This window comes from Macadamia integrifolia, chromosome 11 (assembly GCF_013358625.1).
Source record: "Macadamia integrifolia cultivar HAES 741 chromosome 11, SCU_Mint_v3, whole genome shotgun sequence".
NCBI lineage: Eukaryota > Viridiplantae > Streptophyta > Magnoliopsida > Proteales > Proteaceae > Macadamia > Macadamia integrifolia.
This window is the reverse complement of record NC_056567.1, coordinates 28,234,375-28,254,797: the sequence shown is the minus strand read 5'-3', so window position 1 is coordinate 28,254,797 and position 20,423 is coordinate 28,234,375. Positions and strand designations below refer to the sequence as shown.

Here is a 20,423-nt window from a genome sequence, read left to right as displayed (position 1 = left end):
TTCAAATAAAACACATAAATCTTATCCTCTTCTTCTTCTTCCCCACAAAAAGATAACCGGCGAACATCCTAACCCTTCCTTGTCCTCTGCCCTGCTGTTGCTAAGCCTTCCGCCCCATCCACGACCGCTCCAACTATAGACAATTATTTTGATTCTCCTTTCAATTTTAAGAAAAAAAAAAATGGAAATGTATGAGCTTGTCATTGCCGGTTTTGATTTCGACTCCAATCATCAAGAAAAAAGCTTGGAAACGTTCGGTTGGACTACAAATAGGCAGATATTCTGACATCAATTTCGTGTTGTGCTATTTGCCCACTCATCCAGATATATTCTTGGATTTTATGCATTATTTGGTAACTAATTTGTAATTCTTCTTGCAGATTTGGAACAAACAATCCAATGGTGTTGTATTCGGTCGGTGAGTTACATTTGATGATTTTTTCTCTCTTTAATAAAAAAAAAAAAAAAAAAAAAAAACCCTCCGGTAGAAACCTCTTCAAATCATCCATAGTGTTTCCAATGAGTGATAATGTTGATAGGCCGCTATTTTCCCTTCAAGCAGATCTAGCCCAGTCAGTTGTCCAACTAATAGCCAAGAAAATGAGAGCAAGCACAATTCTGTACCTGGTTTTGTTGCAACTGAAGGATAGAGCTAGCAAGGCCACTACCAATAGAACCGGAAATGGAGCACAACCAGTTTGGGGATGAAGACGATAGAGCTCAACTGTGATTGGGGTTAGGAGGTTGAGAGAAGGGTATATCATGTACTTTACATTTTATGAGGTATTTTGGTATTTAATAAAAAATAAATTAGTTGATATCAGCACTTAAGGTATATTCCCTAATAGAGACTGACGGTAAGGGGCTCGAGCATAATTGTCAGTTATGCAAATGGTCATTTTGTTAATAGTGGTATTCTCAAGAGTGCATATACTTCTGCTAACTTCTTCTTGACATTAGGAGTGATTGTCCCCTCAATGGTACGACTTTGATAATATATTTTATTCAATTTTTCCATCACCTTAATCCTGATAGTGTCAATCAAAGTCAAGATGGGTTTACTCCCTACAGAACCAATCCAGTTGTTGAAGCTTTCAGTCATGTTGCTTGTAATTATCATTCTTACATCTCACATCAAATGCATGTCGAGACTAGAATGTTGGTGGCTTTTTCTTTAACCACTCGTAAGCTTTATTGTTAATCTTTTTAATAGAATTCATTGCATTCTAAAATAGATTCAAAGTTGGTGTTGTAGAAGCTGCCCAGAAATAATTCTTTTTAACAAAAGACCATTGTATTTTGCCTTGAAGTGTTGGTGCTTTGAATTGGTGAGAGGTGAAATAAGCACCCAAACTTATGTTCAACGTGGCTCTTCAATCTCCATCTCAAATCTGCTTTGTTATAGAAAATTGGGTTTCTCTGGTATCAAGTGCCGACCTAGGCAGATTTATAAAATTTTTTGGTGTCCGCCTCTCTCTGGTTGGTGGAAGGTTAATACATATGGGTGCTCCCTTGGAAACCCAGGGAAAGTCGGGGCTGGTGGAGTGCTTCGAAATGATAAGGCTGAAGTGGTGGGAAACTTCAGATTCTTCCTAGGGGTTCTTACAAATTTTGAGGCTGAGTTCTTGGCGGTCATGTCAAGTATTGAGCTTGCCAAGTCTCTTGAGATCCCAAAGTTGTGGATCAAATGTGACTTGGTGGTCGTGGTTACCCTATTGCTTAAGAAGAAAGTCCTGTGGATTGTTTGGTAAGATGTTAAACTATTCCCAGTATCTGATATCAATTGAGTGGAGAATTACTCATTGCATCAGGGAAGTAAATTCGATAGCAAATTACCTTTCAAAAACCACCGCTCATCAAGAAGTCTCTTCCCCGGTGACGTCTTGGTCGTCCCTGATCAGGATGGAGTTGGAAATGGATGCTTCTTGCTGGCTAAAATTCAAAATATCTTGATTGCGTCTGTTATTATTTTTTCCCTCTTTCTGTGGGCGCTTTTGCGGGTCTTCTTTTCCTACTGATGGCAATGCCGAAGGTGGGTTGGGTTAGTCAGCCTTAGCTGCCCTGTGAAGTCTTAAGTGTCTTAAATGGTTGATAAGAGTGCTTGCCCTGTTCTGCTGATGGCAATGCCGAAGGTGGAACTCGTGCAATCCCTTTTTGACCATGTGAGAGGTGTGGGTGATCCTTCCCTCCCTCTTTTATGTACATTATTTATTTTTTCTTTTATAATTAATATAGATGAAGTTTTTGCAGAGGTGTCTACTACAACATCGTATGTGACCATTGGGGAAGCTCTTTCACTAATAACATCTGTCAGTCCCTATACAACACATAAAACAAGTAATTAATTACTATCCACTCACAACAAACAATAGGTATGGATATTAACTTTTGTTTAATGAAAATGGTATATCTTTTGGCTGTCTGACATAAATGTCAATGCGGTATTGTCACTAGTAGCTCCCAATGCTTCATATAAACATTCCATGAAATATCTCCAACTTGATTTATTTTCAATTTCTACTACACCATATGCAAGTGATAACACCTCATTGTTCCCATCAACAGCTATGGCTGATAACAACACACCACCATATCTACCTTTCAAGTGGAAATCATCAAGCCCTATGAATGGTCTTGCTTACATGGAAGCAGACAAACAATCTCTGGAATATTGGTGGCACTCTCATATCATTTTTGTTCTCAAAGTGGAGTTTAAAAATACTTCCAAGGTTCTGCAAGATTATCTCACCATATGCTGGTAAAAATGAATAAGACCTGAAGTGACTACATTCATTCTTTTCCATTGCAATGTGATGGGGTCTATAAAATTTCATGTATGGAACATCACAACTAACCCCATAATTCTTATACAGTATAGCAACCATTGCTTCATAATCTATTTTATGGTTAGCATGTAGCTTAGCTGTAAATTTGTTAGCAATCCATTGTAAGGAAATAAGCTTATGCCCTGATTGCCAGGTACAAGTGTGATTAGGGTTAAGTGTAACACCCTAATCTGATATTTATACACCTACTTGTGGACAGGGAAGAAGAAAGAGCAGAGGAAGTCAATGTTGGCATGGTTGGTAGCTGTGGAGTGCCAAGAAGGCTGAAATTACCCCACTTGCTCCTGTTCAGCCCACCAATATCACTGGGGAATTTATCAGGAGGTGTGGACAAAGAGGTAAATTTAATCATGAGACCTAGTATAGGAGAAAGGGGTGTAACACAAGGACTTCCCAGGGGGTCACCCATCCTAGTACTACTCTCACCCCAGCATGCTTAACTACGGAGTTTTGATGGGATCTGGTGCATTAATGCTAGTATGATCGCACCCCAAGATGCAGAATGCACTTTTCTAGGTTTTTGCACTGTGTGGGGGCCCACACCTATGTTGTGCAAATCCCTATTATACCCTTGTGGAAAAGAGGCCTAATTGAGGTATAAAATACATATTTTATGCCTATAAATAAAAAGGGCATTAAATTTATAAATTTAATTATATATTAGTTTAATTAGGTATTATATGCAGATTTTAGGGTTTGTATGTTGTGGAGCCCACTTCTCTGTAGTAAAATTTCTGCCCATTTGTCCATAGATGGAGGCATGTTTGGTGGTCCTAAATCACCTTTTATCCCAAAAATCAGAATTTCCTAAGTTAGATTATAAAAGGTTAACCCCAAACTAGTTATATTAAATAAATTAAAAGAGGGCTAGCCAAACAGACCTTAGTTATATTGACTTAAGAGGGCCAGCCTTAGGTCTGTTTGGGCTGCCCTATATAAGGGTTATAAAGGGCTGTTAGGGCAGCACCTCACCCAAATCATGGTTGTTATTACAGTAAGCAAAAAAGGAAAGAGAAGAAGAAGAAGAAAAAAAAAAAAAAAGAGAAGGAAGAAGGGGAAGAAAGAGAAGTGGAGAAGGAGCTTCTTCACCTAAGGTTGATGTTGGACCAGAACTGTAAATAGGTAAGTGCTACTATTCATTTTAGTAGAGATGTTGGTAGTTTCATCAATTGGGTAGGTAGACCTTAGGGTTAGGGTTTTGCTTAATTGGGGATTTCCAGGGAATCCCTGTGAACTATGCAGCTGCCCAGTAGAGAAATCCCTAATCTCTGTGGGCTACTAGGGACCTAATTGGTAGGAAATCTATCCCTACAAAACCTTGGAACTTAGGGTTCCTACCAGTTCAACAACAATTTAGCAAGAATTTGTATAAAGTGGGGATGATTAGGTGAGATTTTATTAAAGCCCTAAAACAGAAATTCATACCAAGTTTAATTCCTATCATAATTTAATCAATTTTTTCCATAATAGTTTTATCTAAATTCAATTGAAGAGGGAACTCAATTCTATGGTATTTACAGATTGAATTCCAACTTCAATTTATGCAAATAACTTGGAATAGGGAATTAATTCTGTAAAAATTGAGGAAATACCTGTGAAGCCCTAGATTTTCTATGGAACTGAAATTGCCTAACCAAATCCTGGCAATTGGATTTAAAAAAATGGGTCAGTAGGGAAAAACCCAACCCTCGAAAGGTCTCTGTGGCCCAGTTTTATCCCTATAAACCCTAGAATCTATGGTTTCAAAGGTTCAAAGGAATTTAAAGAAAAAAAAAATAAAAATGAAATTAAGGTAGGGAGAGGATTGATTAGTAGAAATTCTACCAAACACTTTAGAGTAGAATTTTATTTAAGATTGAAAATGGAATTTTTCCAGAATTTTGTAAAATTTTATTCAAAATAAATTATGTGCAAGCTTGAAATGGGTTGAAAAATTTCTTACATGACTAAAATCCTACCTCAATTAAGTAAGAAATTGGGAAAAGAGATTCTGTTCTATAGATTTACTATAAACCCTAAAAATTCTGTAGGAACTTAATACCTGAGCTATGGTACAACAGGTAGTGTCCCATAAATGTTCAGGGACTCCATAAATGTGAAAAGTTGTTGGTATGACCCTGGGAAACCCTATCCAAGTGTGGGACCCACTAAGGGTTTCCCCATATGAAACCCCAATAATAAAGAAAGTGTGGGGAACCTGGACTGTGCAATGAAAAACAACCATAGGCCCAATGAAATTGAGAATTGGGATAATAAACTTAGGCAGAGTGGAGTAGAATTATAGAAATTTATTTTATAAATAATGATTTAAAATATCTTGAGAAATAGGAAATAAGTTGCAATAAGAGCATTTAATTGAACCAAAGAAGTGAACTTTTCAGGAGATTGGACACTAAGGTGAGTGGGTGTTTGTTGTATTTTATAGAGTGTTTCTATACTTTTGTGTTTATGCCTGCTCATGTGGAGTGTAATGGTTACTGGGTTATGGATTTATTTTATAGAAAATTATATATTCCACATGTCGCATGATTTATAGACTTGATGTGATCGAAGTTTTATGGATGTGTAGTATGATAGCTGTATAGGTGATGATTGTAATATTGATGGTCTGAGGCACGGTGTGGTCGAGGTTCTTTCTGGTACCATGGGCTCAGAAGTCAATATTACAGTTGTGACCATGGATATGTGATTAGATGCTATGGATGCATGTAGATAGATATAGTTAGGATCACATTCCAGTGTTACAACCCCTTGCCTGTAGGGGGATAGGTACAGAATAATCCCAACATATATGGCTACCTGATTAGCAGTACACTTCCATAGTACAACGTATTGTACCCAGAGATAAATAGCAACTAGGTACGACATACTGTACACTTGACTGCCCGGGGTTACTAACCTAGGGGTTAGCTGGGGGACCGAGGTTCTTTCTGAGACTGACTAACTCCTGCCTATAACAAACTCATATTCCTGAGGCCCAACCTACAGGGTAGGGAATGCCACCTACGTTGTGTAGCACTATACCATTGATCTCAGAATTAATAATAGACTAAAAAGTAGTGTAACGTTAAATGAACCCACGTGCATCATATAAGGTGTGGAGTATGCATTGCATCATTTTTATTGTGTTTCCTTGCTTGCCCCCACCCCCTTACTGAGCGTGACGTGTTCACCCCTTTATTTACTTTTCTAGATGTCGAGACCAGTATTTTGCCGACTTCCTACTCTGATCATGAGACAGTGGCCATGATCAGATGACTTAGCCAATTTTCAAGAAGATGAAATCGACCATGGACCCGACTGCAGATGCGACGATTGTGCCTACGAAGGCTAGTTCTTCTGAGGAATATGATAGATTATTCCTATGTCTTTTTGTGTATATATTTTCGCTGATGCGTATTTTGCTGTACATAGTCTACTACTGAGATACTGTAAACTGTGTAAATATTCTCTTTTTATAAGGTATGTAACTCTCATTTGGATAATTGTATATATATCTTATCACTTAGTTGGCATTGAAGCTTATATAAAATATCTTATTGTTGAACTGTGCATGAATATATGAACTCTAATCTTTAGAAGTGTAATTGTGGTATTATGATCTGCTCTAGTCTAGATCCTAGGGAAACAGGCTGACTATATATGGTGAGGTGTCTAGTGCCGCATACCTTAGCCTATTGAAGGCAGGGTGTGACATTAATAGTCTTCAATACAAATGCACCTCCATTGTCAGTTGGTGAAGCATGAACCCTTCATATACAACCATCAGATGCGTACATTGCTGTGACCCTTGCCTTCTCATTTCTTTCCTAGATAAGCTCAAAACAGTGAAGAATAGCAAACTCTTTAAGATTGGTCCCGAATTCAATCACATCAATATATTTCTCCAATCTTAAAATTATTGTCATCACCACCATCATGACAAATTGCTGGCTTATAGTCATGTGGATCACAGGCATCTGGATCATAATCATCTAGCTCATCATGACTGTCTACATCCTTACCATGGTCATTGTCTCTTAAACAATGGTCCTCTGCATCATTAACTTGATCAAAAAATTCATCATCACTTTCACTCTTACTTAAGTAACCATGGTCAAAAAAATCATACACAGAGTCCTCATCACTAGCATTTGAAACATAAATTGATATGATGTCACACACATCATTAAGATTTACGCCTTTACCCTTACTACTATTCTTAGCTCCCTTACTTGCTTCATCCTGACCAGGCTCAGTAGCTCCCTTACTCGTTTCAATACTATGGGTATTAGTCTTTACAGTGGGTGAAATACCCTGAGATTTACCACTTGCATAGGCAGTTGATTAAGACACACTACTAGCCCTTGCATTATGTGAATAACTCTCAGAATGACAACTAGAACTTCCATATGCAAGATCTTGTCCTATCTATTACACCAACAGTTCCTCCATTAGCCATTTTAGTATATGAACTCCTAACCCTTGCATTGGGTACAGTGTTTGCACTTCCGGTAGCACTTGAACTTCCAAAAGCATTACTACGAGCCATAGCACTAGAACCACCTCTTTAGACTGCTTGTTTTGCCCTATTGGTTCACATTGACTGGCCTCCATAAGCACCACCATCTATTGTAGAAAAATCACCATATGTATCATTTTTCCTTGTAACAACTTCGTTGGAATGTAAATTGATAGCATATTTAGAAGCTTCCACATCGCTCCATTCAAGATCAAACACAGTCACTCTTACTAAATCTAGATGTGCATTCGAAAGAAACAATCCAAGCACAGATCTATCATCTTCCAAAAGTACATCTTCATTGTTTGGAAGTTTAGATTTCAATTTGGAAGTGACTGAATGACCAATAGTGATATAATCAATCACTGTGCTCTAGACGTCATATAGCATATCCAAATAATTATATCTATCCGGGTGTATAATCTTTTCTGCATATCTGTCTTGCCAATTGAACTCAACTTTACACTTCAATTCTATCACTATAACAATGACAATATACAACTGATCAGATGTATTTCACAATATAACAAGGAAAAAAAAAATATCATGTCAACATGTCAAATATAGCAGTCCAACAACATATAATAGACTCTAGTTAATCAAAACCTGAGATTGAAGAATAATGGCATTTCAACCCCAATCGGGAGAAAATTATTGAGATGATATCTCATATTAGAACTTGAGATCAGAATTGACACAAAATAGATCACGATTTCGAGCTAAATTGATAGAAATAAATCAAAATTGATAGAAGGCACATCCAGGACTTGAGAACACAAATTTAGCATAACAACATAGAAATAGACCATACGAGTGACAACATACAAATTCAGAACTTACCATTCATTTTTTTACTATAAGAGGAATCATATTTTTTAGCTAAATCTAAATAATGATCCATATAAAGTTAGGAACCCTAAATCAAACAAAGCATTAGGAAAACAAAATATTAATAAAACAAAGCATTAAAAAAATAAAGCTTCAAGTAGAAATAACCTAAACCAGACCAAGTGAAGCTTTGTGTACCTTGAATAGAAGCTTTTGTAGCTTCAATCAGGTTCCCCAGGGGAGTTCGCTGTGGAATTTTTTGTGGAGTTTTCTTCAATCGATTAATCGGAGTTCGCTGCAGAGCAAGTGAAAATAAACATAAGCAAGACCAATAGGCAAAGTATGGTTTGCTTGTAGCTTCAATCGAAGTTTTTTTGTAGCTTCAATCAAGTTCATTGTGATATTTTCTGAGTTCACTGCAGAGCAAGTAGACTTCACAAGTTAGCTTCAATCAGGTTCGCTATCTTCTTCGCAGTGTTCTTCGCTATCTTCTCTGACCTTATCAAATTAGCTGAGGTTGTAGAAGAATGGTGTTGAAGACCTAGGTTGAAGAAGAACAAAGTGAAAGAAGACCTGTGTTGAAGAACAATTACCCTCTTTTGTTTATTTTAAGGGAAGGGTGTAATAGTAAGTTCACTTTAATATAAGGGCATTTTGGTCTTAAAATGGTGACATCACCATCTAACAGTTTCAAATTCACGGTGACTAACGGATTGGACCTAATTATAAGAATCTTTCAAACTATAGGGGAGGGGGCATAATTTGTTCAAATCCTTGGATCCATATGTAATTTCGGCAAACTTCAGGGGAGAGGGCGTAATTTTCCCTATTGATATTGTAGATGCTATGTAGCCTAAACTACTTTTGACATGATCTCTAGTAAGGGTATGTAAGCAACTTGGTAAAGTTACATCCAAGTTCAATCTCCCTCATATATATTATGTTCATTTACTCTCCCATTTAGACAATATTTGTTTTGTCTAGTTTCATTATGATAATTTGTACCATATCTATAGTAGGTCTATTTGTTTTCACTTGCTTTATTTGCTTTCTAACCTAGCAACCTACATTAGGTTATATTTATTGCTTTACTAAGTACGTTAATATGTAGCATAGGTAGTAAGACTAGTATATGCTTATGAATGGCCTAAATAGAAGGAGAACAGTCTCCGAATGGATAGATTGGGTTCCTAACACCTTCCTAGCCTGTAGCCTTATCCATTGGAGTTATTCCTCTTCCCTAAAAGGAGGAGACATTTATGGGTCCTAACTCTTATCTAGATGGTGACTCGAAAAAACCCTTTGCCCTCTTTCCTTCGAGAGGATGGCACAAGGAAGACCTCCCCTAGAGTATAGGAATTATACCTATAATGGTGACTCCAGTGGAGACCATAATCAAGACTCGTGTTTGAAACCATTTTATATAAATGGCTTGTATAATAGCTATTACATTTTTTTTTGGGGAAAATTAATCCCCTTCCCCTATAGTTTGCCGAAATTATGCCCCCTCCCATAAAGCTGAAGCTGTCAGGATTCTGTTAAGTTTAAACATGAAAAGACTTAAATACCCTTTAATTAATCTAAGTCTTTTGTTGAGAGGACCATTATACCCTTTAGGGTAAATACCCATTATACCCTTTGGGAAAAAAACCAATAAAATGTGTATTGCCCTCAAAATAGAGAGCCGTTGGAGAAGGTTCCCTGTCTCCAATTATGGTTCCCTATCTCCGAGCACCTCACCTCTGCAAATCGACCTCAACAACCATTCTAGGTGAAGGTTCTATCTCCGATCGACAAGTTTAAAGTTCCCTGTCTCTGATCGATTGACGCCGACAAACCCGGGTAAGCAAAGGAGAAGGTTAACCCCTTCAAATCACCCGACAAAGACCATTCCAGGTGAAAAAGCTCCGTCTCCGATCGATTCACGTCGGAGAACCCAGGTAAGCGAACATTAAACCGAGTTTGATCAAGAGTATGCCCTTTCTCTGTGTGTGTATGCGCTTTCTTTGTGTGTGTATGCTTTCAAATCTTTTATTTCTTTTCCGTTGTGATTTTCCTCCCGTTTGTTATGATTTTTGATGATCCGACTGTTGATGAAATCTCTGCTTGCATGTGTTGGCCTTGATGCCGCAGAAGTATTAATTGGTTTTTACTAGTTATCCTAACAAAAGATCCCACAAATAAGAGACCCAATTTCAATTCCTCTTGCAGATCCTTCCCTTTCCAATTGCTTGTTCTAGTTGTCGATTCTTACAGCTTTGATTGGAATGTCACCCAATTTCTCTTATTTCTTAATGATTTTGAAACACCACTTAGTTCCACCAAACCCCACACTTCTGCTCAGGGACGATCTGGATTTTCTGTTTCTGCATCAAAGAAGCTTATGGGGAGTAACAATATGCTCTTGGAAACATATGGGTATAATGCGGAGGAGGACGATAAGGTGGATGAGGGCGAATTGTTTGAATAGGTGATTTCAGGACAAGCCACCTAAATTTGGAAAAGGGAAAATTTTGTGATACTTATATTGAGGACAAGTTGTTTGAAGAAATGTAGCAAAGTAGAAGAGTACAGTTTTCCGTCGTCGATATTAATAACCTTTACAAAACCTCAAAAAATCCTCCAAAACCCAATCCTAAGAACCAATGGTTTCAGCCTTTGTTTTGTTCATGTGTTGATTCAGTTCCAGACCTGGTGTGATTAACAGGTTAAGTAGTGGTAATTCCAATTGAGGCCTCGAGTGGTGATGACAATGTCAATATCCATGCGTAAAACCTTTCCCAGTGTGGCAGCATATGCACACTTTGAAGTTTTTTATATATATTGTATAAAATTTGAGAATTATTTCTGAGATGCAATGGTTGGGATTATTTGTTGGTATATCTAATTGAGTTTAAACTTTTGGGTATTGCAGATACGATGTCTACTTCCAGTGTAACTTCCATGAACCAAGCCGATGGTCTGAGGTATGTTAACATTAAATGCAAATATCACAGAAGATCTGTAGTCAAGGTATCGGAGTCCAAAGAAAACCCCAACAGACTCTACTTCACATGTCCAGAGATTGCACAGGAGAAGAAATGTGGTTTTTTTTTGCTTGGTGTGAGCCAGTGAATGTGACAGCAGTCAGAAGTGAACCTTCAAACAACCCAAGCCCTCATAATACATCAAACAACTCAAGCCCTCATGAGTTTCAACAGTTGAAGGATGAGATACGTAGTATGAAGATAAGATTGAAGCGGGTGGAGAGATTCAATGAAAATTTGAAACTGCTTGAACAAGTTGTTTTATGTTTTGTGATTGTGCTATTGGTTGTAATGGTTGTAAAAGTTTAGAAGTCTTTCTTAAAATGTTTCTTTAGGATTTTGATGTCAATGTACCTAGTCTACAACTCTTTGATGTTTGGCATGGTTGGGATGGTTGAAGGAATGTGTTAATTGAGACCACTATGGTAATTAGAATGTGATCTTATTTCTACCATTGCTATTTTCATGCATATATGTGAAGTAAGTTACAAACATCTGAAAGTACTTGATATAGAATATTGAAAAAAAAAATGAAAAATTGGACAACATTTCCCCTATAATACTAACATCTGAAAATACCTGATTTAGAAATCCATCATATACTATCTTATAGATTCAAAATCATGAAATCTAACATCATAACTCCATCACATATCAAGAGTTTCATAAATTACCATGACTCAGTCCATCCATTATTCAAATTACATAATGACTCCGAAAAAAAAAACAAAAAAATGAATCTCCAATTCTCCACCTTCCTTTATCACCATCTTCTACTTCTTCGTTGCTTTCCTCTTCTCCCACTTATCTGTCATCTTCCTTTTAAGTCTTACTTGTACTGAATCACCAACATCAGTTGTTGTAGAAATCTATAACCTAGTAACCATTTGGGACAAGCTTGCATCATCTTGGTCATCATTGCCTCTTCTTCTTCCTTTAAAAGCAAAAATGCAACATCAATATTAGTGCATATTATACGTTTAAAAAAAAAAAAATGCAAGGTGATGATAATGTGATATACCTTCCCAGTAGATCTATGGCTTGAAGAAACCTTCTTCTTTATCTCAGGAGAGCATCTTTCATAAGTTCTCTTATTATGGCTTGGTCTCTTGCAAATCTTGCATCTGAAAGATCTTGTCTTCTTTCTAAAATCAGTAGGAGGTGCCTCCCCAGGTTCCCTTTTCCTTTCACCCTTGCTCGGTTTGCCTACTCCTCTCTTCAAAAGTGGTGGTTGGACAACCCCTAGATCTAACCCAATGTTTAGCTCAGATACATCTGGGATGGAAAATATCATATGTTCATGTCTTCATGTACTTTTCTTTTGTGAAGTAAGTTGCACAGTATTCTTCAATTTTTTTCTCTCTTATGGGCAATGGTAGCCACTGCATGCTTGCAAGATATAGCTGATAATTTCCAATCTTTGCATCCATATGTTCGCAACCTCAAATTGACCACATGTCTTCTATGGAAAGAATCTACCACCTCAAATTCATTTGTATTACCAAGGTACACCTTGCATTTCCTCGAGAGTTCATATACTTCAACAATCTTCTTCTTCACAACAGGAGTGACAATCCCATTCAATAAAAGACTTTGATAGTATCTCTTGTTCAATTTATCCATTATTTTAATCCTAATACTATCAATCACATACAAAATGGGTTTACTGCGAAAATCACCAACCCAGTTGTTGAAACTTTCTATCATATTGTTAGTGATTGCATCATTCTTACAACCAATATGGAGAGCATGTCGAGACCATAATGCTGGCGGCTTCTTCTTTAACCACTCATATGCCTTGATGTTGATCTCTTTGATGGAATTCATTGCACTCTGAAATAGATGCATAGTAGGTGTTGTGGAAGCTTCCCAGAAGTACTTCTTCAACAAGAGACTGTTGTATTTCCCCTTGAAATTCATATAGATGTGTCTACTACAATTTTGAATGTGAGCATTGGGAAAGATATCATGGATGACATCTGTCAGTCCCTATAAAACACACAATTCAATCAATTAAATACTGACCATTCAAAAAAAAAAAAAAAAGGAAAAAAAAAAACTAATACTATCTTCAAGGAATGGAATGGTATACCCTTTGGCCATCTGACATAAATGTCAAAGAAGTGTTATCACCAACAGTTCCCAGTGCTTCATATAAACATTCAAGGAAAAATCTCCAACTTGCTTTACTTTCAATTTTCACAATTCCATAGGCAATTGGTAACACCTCGTTGTTCCCATCAACAGATATGGCTGATAATAAAACACCACCATACTGGCCCTTCAAATGGCAACCATCAATTCCCAAGAATGGTCTACAATCATTCACAAAGCCTTCCTTACATGCATAAAAGCAAACAAAAAACCTCTTGAATATTGGTGATGCCTGCATGTCATTTCTGTGCTCATACTGGAGTTTAAAAATACTTTATGGGTTCCTATGCAGTATTAGCCTACCATATGCAGGTAAAAAAGAGTATGACTTCGAGTGACTACCTTCATTTTTTTCCAATGCAATTTGCTAGGCTCTATAAAATTTCATATATGGAACATCACAATTAACCCCATAGTTTTTGCGTAGTATAGCAGTCATAGTATTATGATCCAGATCAGGGTCAGCCTGTAGCTCAAATTCAAGTTTCTCAACTATTCAATGTGAGGTAATAAGTTTATGACCAGACTGCCATGCACAAGTGTGATTTGGGTTTAGGGTCTTCAATAAGAATGCAGCCTCATGATTGGTTGGTGAGGTATAAACTCTCTATGTACAACCCTCGGCTGCGCAGCTCGCTGTGACCCTTGCCTTCTCATTTCTTTCAAATATGAGCTTAAAACTGTGGTGGATAGCAAACTCTTTAAGCTTAACTCTGAACTCATTTACATCAAGATAAATTGCTCCAACATTAAAGTTACTATCAACACTATCATCATAGCAAATTACTGGCTCAAAATCATCTGGATCATATACATTTGGATCATAATTATCTAGCTCGTCATGGTTGCCTACATCCTTCTCATGCTCACTACCTACATCCTTCTCATGCTCACACTCTACATCATTATCTTCATTAGAATCTTCAAGATCACATTCACTGTTACTCAATTCACCATGATCTGCTGAATCATAAACAAAATCTGCATCACTATTATCTAAATCATCTAAAGATATGATGTTAGGCACATCAGTTCCCTTACCCTTGCTCCCATAATTAGGTCCCTCACTTGATTGTTGCCTAATAGACTCAAGATCTACAGGCTCTTTAATTTCCTTACTTCCTTCATGTTTGGAATGCTCAGTCCTCTTTGCAGTGGATGAAGAACCTTGAGAGTTATCACTTGCATTAACATATGATTGAGACAAAGTAGTAACTTTTGCAATATGTGAACTACTCTCAGAATTACTATTAGAACTCACTATTGAATTATATCTTGTCATAGCTAACATATCAGAGGTCCTTCCACTAGCCATTCCATAATATGTGCTCCTAACACTAGCATTGTATTCAGGGTTTGCACCTCCACTTACACTTGAACTTCTTGCATGCATGCTATGGGCCATTGCATTGGAACCCCCTCTGACAACAACTTGCTTTGCCATATTTCTTCCCATGTTCTGGTATCCATAACCATCACCATCACCATCACCATCCATTCTATAACAATGTCCATGTAAAGTATTGTCCCTTGAGATAACATTGTTGAATGTGAGTTGATGGTACATCGATCTTTCTCCACATCACTCCATGTAAGATCAAACACAGTCACTTTTATAACATCTTGATTGGTATTTGAAGAGAACAGTCGTAGTACAGAGCTGTCATCTCCCAATATCAACTCTTCATTATTTGGGAATGTAGACTTCATTTTGAATGTCACATCATGACCAACAGGGACATGATCTACCACATTGCTATGGACATCACATAGCAACTCTATATAACTATATCTTTCTAGTTCTATAATCTTCTCTGCGTATCTCTCCCGCCAGTTAAACAGAACTCTACACCTCAATTCCATCACTACATAACAAACAAATAAAAATATCAAGAGGTGATATTGGGAGATGGTTTTGAACTTTATGTAATTCAGAATCACTACATGTACAATTACTCATGAGGTCGAAATTAAAGTATGAAAATATTAAGAAGCATAAACTCTTATCAATGATTATTAAGCTATAGATTCTATTCAATTTTTCTTCCACTTTTGATGAATCCCATTATAATTAAAAGTCACCTTCCAAAAACTACAAAACCTCAAAAGAGGGAAAAAAAAACCAGAAAATTCAATTCAATCTTCTTCCACTTTTGATGAATCCCATTATAATTGAAAGTCTCCTTCCAAAAACTACACAACCTCAGAAGAGAAAACAAAACCAAAAAAAAAAAAAATCAATCTCTCTCTCTGCTCAGTGTCAGCGATCTCAGTAAGAGTAAGAGAATCCATTTCAAAATCAGAGAAATCCTAAAGAGCAAATCAAATAAAAAAGAACACTTGCAAATCTTAGTAAAAAAAACGCAATAAAATGCACAGCTGCTATAACTTGCAATGTACACCCTTTGATCTCGTACTCCATAAGTTGTGAATGCACATCAATCAGCGAGGGTGTTCCTTGGCATGCGTTAGTTGTATATGTGCCCACAGAGACACTATGAGTAGCACTTTTAAGATCAATTGATTCAATTATTCCCCTAAGGGTATATCATCTCTCTGGACGTGATATATATATACATATCAGTTACTGCTTACAAGCCTTCGAAGAGGACGCACCATGTTTGTGTTGAGCCCATGGATTTAGGGGATGGTATTGGTATCGGTATCTGCCGATACCTATCCGATATAAATCCAATCAGATTGGTGGGTAATAGTGTGTTTTGCCCCTGCTTTTTTTTTTCAAAGGTACTAATTTTTTACTATTTTACCCCTGAAACAATATGGATAATCAATCTGCATCAATTAGGGATCGGGGATCAGTCTCTGTCGATACCGATTCGATACGGCCAATACAAGACCGATACTTAAAACCATGGTTGAGCCCCTTGAAATTTACAACCACAAAGGCACAACATGTGAGTATTCTTTACTCTATGATCCTCAGACTAATAGAGCAGTTGAAACGGAAAACAAGAACATGAAGATTATGCTCTAGAAGATGGACGACACTAACTTAAATTGTGCTAATAAAGCTCACGGCTTATAAACCATCCATCAGAATTCTAATGGCTACAACTCCATATTCATTGCCCTACGACATAGAGGCCAAACTTCTGAATGAGTTGGAAGTTCCTTTTCTCCGAGTACTCATGGACAGCCAACTAGAAGAGGTGGAGTGGCTCAGATCAAGATATGAACAGCTCAACCCCATCAATGAGAGAAAAATGATGGGTTATGGACAACATGAAAAAATACGAGCAAAAATTGCTAGGGATTTCAACAAGAAGGTCCACCCCCGCCATTTGACAATTAATGATTTGTTGTTGAATGAAGAAATAGCACTTAATTCATAACCTAAGAGGAAAATTCAAGCCAAAATGAAGTGGCTCATTTATAATAAAGAAAATCCTCGTATAGAAAATGGTGCGTCTCATTGATCTTGATGCCCAGGAATTATTATGCTTAACCAACTTGAATCAGCTCAAAAGATACAATGTTTAACCTCCCTATTCTAAGAAAACAATAATAATATGATGAAACTGAATGGAAGGAGGAGAATCATACATCAATCATGAACTAGGTTTGACCTGATTCCTCTTTCTTTTTTTTTTGGTAACACAAAAAGAGGTGCTTCATGATAGTGATCATAACCCCCAGGACAAGCCCCCGTACGGTAAGTAGCGCTTCCGTAGGATCAATGGGTGATAGTGGGCATGCTAAGACTCGAACCCACAACTAGCCGACTCAAGCGGTGATGGGTTGAAGGCATTTTCACCACTAGGCTACCAACCCCATTCATGGTTTGACCCGATTCCTCAAAGAAGGAAAATAGACGATTTAAAAAACAATAAGCTTGATTATATCATGCATTCTTGTTGCTGCCAAAAATCAGTATGAGCTGACCTACACAAGCACAGACGGCAGAGGCCCGGAGCTTTCTCCGGGGTTAGTCCTCCGAAGCTCAAGTTAGGGATTGGCTGCACAGTTTTTGTATAGGAGTAATGGTGTGGGTATTGATGCTTACCTTCTTCCTTCCTCTCAGACCCTCTTATATAGCTCTTAGGTTTTAGGGTTTTCCCTTTTCTTCCAAGAGTCCTTCTCGAGTCCACCTTCTTCCCTTTTAGAGTTCCACTCGAAGATGTCCTATCCTCGGTTGGCGGGGAATATTCTCTTCACGCAGGTTACGTGGTAGAGTCCTGACAATCCCTATCTGGTGGGCGACACGTGTCCCGATGGACAACGCGTGTCTTTACCCTACTGAGCGATCAATTTGGCCGTATCAATTCTCAACTATGTTTTGACTCTATTCCTAACTTATTCAAGATATGTAGGCAGTTCACGAAGTTAACTTCAAACTTGGTTGTTGATCATTTTTCCTCACATCGTGTAGGACTTTTTCCTTTTTGATTTTCCCCATCCCCCTAAATTGGTTGTCATTACTTTCATCATCAGAACATGTTTTCAGTCAGGATTTAAACTCTTTGTACCGTCTTTTAATTCGACGGAACATGTTTTCAATTAGACTTAAAAGTCTTTGACTGTGTTTGGTAACCAAGAGAAGAAAAGAAAAGAAAAGAAAAAAGTATATTTTTTGTATTTTTTTTTTAGGTTAAGAAATTTTCTTTGCACTTGGAATGTCTTCACCCAAGAGAAAATTTCCCTTTTTAAATTCAAAATTCCTCATGTGAATTGTGAAATTTTCTATTGTTTCTCTAAAAATTTTCTTGCCAAAAACACAAGAAAACATGAGAAAATATAAAAACATAATAAGACAAAAAATGAATGATTACACAATGATTTCCTATGTCTATCTCTATCTTAAAATTCAAAATTTTTCGAATTTTTTTTCTTTTCTTTTCTTTTCTTCTCTTGGTAACCAAACATGTATATTTCTTTTCTTCTCTTGGTAACCAAACATACATACTCTTTTTATTTTCTCATCATTTCTTCTATTTTCTTCTCTTTTCTTTTCTTTTCTTTTCTTTTCTTTTCTTTTCTTCTCTTGGCTACCAAACATAGCCTTTGTACCATCTTTTAATTCGACAAATTCCCAAGAGCTCTATATCAGTATATCTTAGTTATGCCCTTCAATTTTACCCAAAAAAAAAATTATGCCCTTCAAATTCCTATTCCTTGCTTCTCGTGGTTTCTCTTATGCCCGTCATTCTAGAATAGTAATCCCCTCACTCTGACCATAGAAGACCTAGGGTTTGGTCTTGACAGTCCGAACCCTCCTTTGCTCGCTCTGAGTCCAAACCCTATCTAACCCTGTTATGAGGGTCAACCTGACCCAACCCTAACTAAGATTGGGCTAAGCCTGGGTTGAGACCTAGGCCCAGCTCAGCCCGGTCCAACCTAGCCCAAAGTTAACCCAAATCAAGTCATATCACATGTTACACAAGCCACATACTCTTACCTATTGAGTTAAGATGGCCAAATGACCAAACTATTTCCCCCATTTTTTTTTACATAGGTTGTCTTTGTATCTCCTGTCATGTATTGATATAAACTTTAGATACAGTAACAATCATGAAGAATTGGGTCAAAATTTAGCTTGTCCAGTTTTTGGGAGATGTGGTGACATTAGGGAATTAAAATGTCTATCTTATAATCAAATTGATAACCTTGCTCGCTACAAATTTCTGAATTAGGGTGAACAAGGGCTGACTATAGTCTTAACATCTCCCACTCCCTCTATGTGCTTAGTATAGGCTTAACATTTGTAACACTTTGTAAGAAAAAAAAAAGTAAATAATAAAATAAATACAGGACCAGCCTGGGTAGGGGTTTTAAGAAACCCGGCCCAACCCTTCTTTCACCCCAGTAGAACCATTGGGTTTACTTTCTTATCTTTCTTGGTTGCCTCCCTCGTTTCCAATTTAAAGTCGGTGTTCAAGGCCAGACATGAGTTTCACCACTTCAAGAGGCCGCTCTATGCAGCTCCACAGATAGCTTAGGCCATCACTGCTTGTGAAGGACAAGAAGCATCAGAAGGATGCACCCACAGATTTAAAAAGAAAAAGAAAATGATGAATTGGCAAGTTGGCAGTATGTTGCCACATTTGATACAATTAACCTTCCCACCAAGAAAGAAGAGGGTGCATTCAATTCCGGAACTAATTATAGTTTCCAATTGATCGATAAGGGATGAGAGGGGAGAGGGCGGGTGGCCCATCTTTTCTTTCTCTCTCTCTCTCTCTACAATTAGGGTTTTTTCTTCTCCAAGAGTAATCTGTTCCTTCTTCCTTGTTTAGTGTTGTGAGAATTAGGGTTGTCAACTCATAGAGATTTTGTGTGAGATAGTCTTCTACATGTTCGTCGGGCAGGAGTTGCAGGCATGGATCAGTTTGTAGAATCCCTTGCATTACTATGTAGCGAAATAGTTAAGTTCCCTAGAACCCATTCTGATCATAACGTTTAAAGTAATTTTTCTCCCTTCCAATGGTTAAAATTTTTTGAATACTTGGCATGATCATAGTGTTTATATCATCAGAGAATCTAAATTTAATTGAAAGACAATTTGTATCTCATCATTTTTTCTTGTTCTCCAATAATTTTGACTATTCAAATGATTTTATTTTTATATAAGACCTTTTGTATTAAGTAGAACATAAAACCTATTTTTCAACAAGCTAAAGTTACTTAAATCTAAGTTATAATAACAATGACAAAGTTATGATGCAGTCAAAATTATTTTAAGATGAACTAATGCTGATAAAATTGCTTGAATGAAAATAATTTTATGGATTTCAAAACAAAATATTATTTTACCGCACTTTTGGTTTTCAATAATAATTTACCATGATAACATTTATCAGGTTTTCAAATTTGAAAAAAACCCAGCATTCCCTACAACAAAAAATCCAATTTTTTTTCTTTAGTTTTGGGGTTTGACTTTTTATCTTTTTGGAAGTTGATTTTGAAACTATTTTTATTGGATTCAAATAAAATGTATTAGCTTATTTATGAATAATATCTTAAGTAAATGATTACATGATATTTGGAATAGATAAGTATCACCTTGCACTAAGACAACAGTCGCCGAGAGCCCATACAAACTGCCTACAA

General features: G+C 37.0%; 2 long non-coding RNA genes and 1 other non-coding gene across 3 annotated transcripts; 2 read left to right on the top strand and 1 right to left on the bottom strand.

Moving 5' to 3' along the window:
* Positions 1–955, top strand: LOC122093189. The gene is made up of 3 exons (XR_006144383.1): positions 1–298; positions 381–418; positions 563–955. It is a non-coding gene; the product is annotated as an uncharacterized LOC122093189 (long non-coding RNA).
* Positions 956–3,218: 2,263 nt separating this feature from the next.
* LOC122094442 lies at positions 3,219–3,337 on the bottom strand. The gene has a single exon (XR_006144776.1). It is a non-coding gene; the product is annotated as a 5S ribosomal RNA (ribosomal RNA).
* Positions 3,338–3,828: 491 nt separating this feature from the next.
* LOC122094349 lies at positions 3,829–11,655 on the top strand. Its single transcript, XR_006144743.1, has 3 exons — positions 3,829–3,968; positions 8,651–10,115; positions 11,090–11,655. It is a non-coding gene; the product is annotated as an uncharacterized LOC122094349 (long non-coding RNA).
* Positions 11,656–20,423: the final 8,768 nt, after the last annotated feature.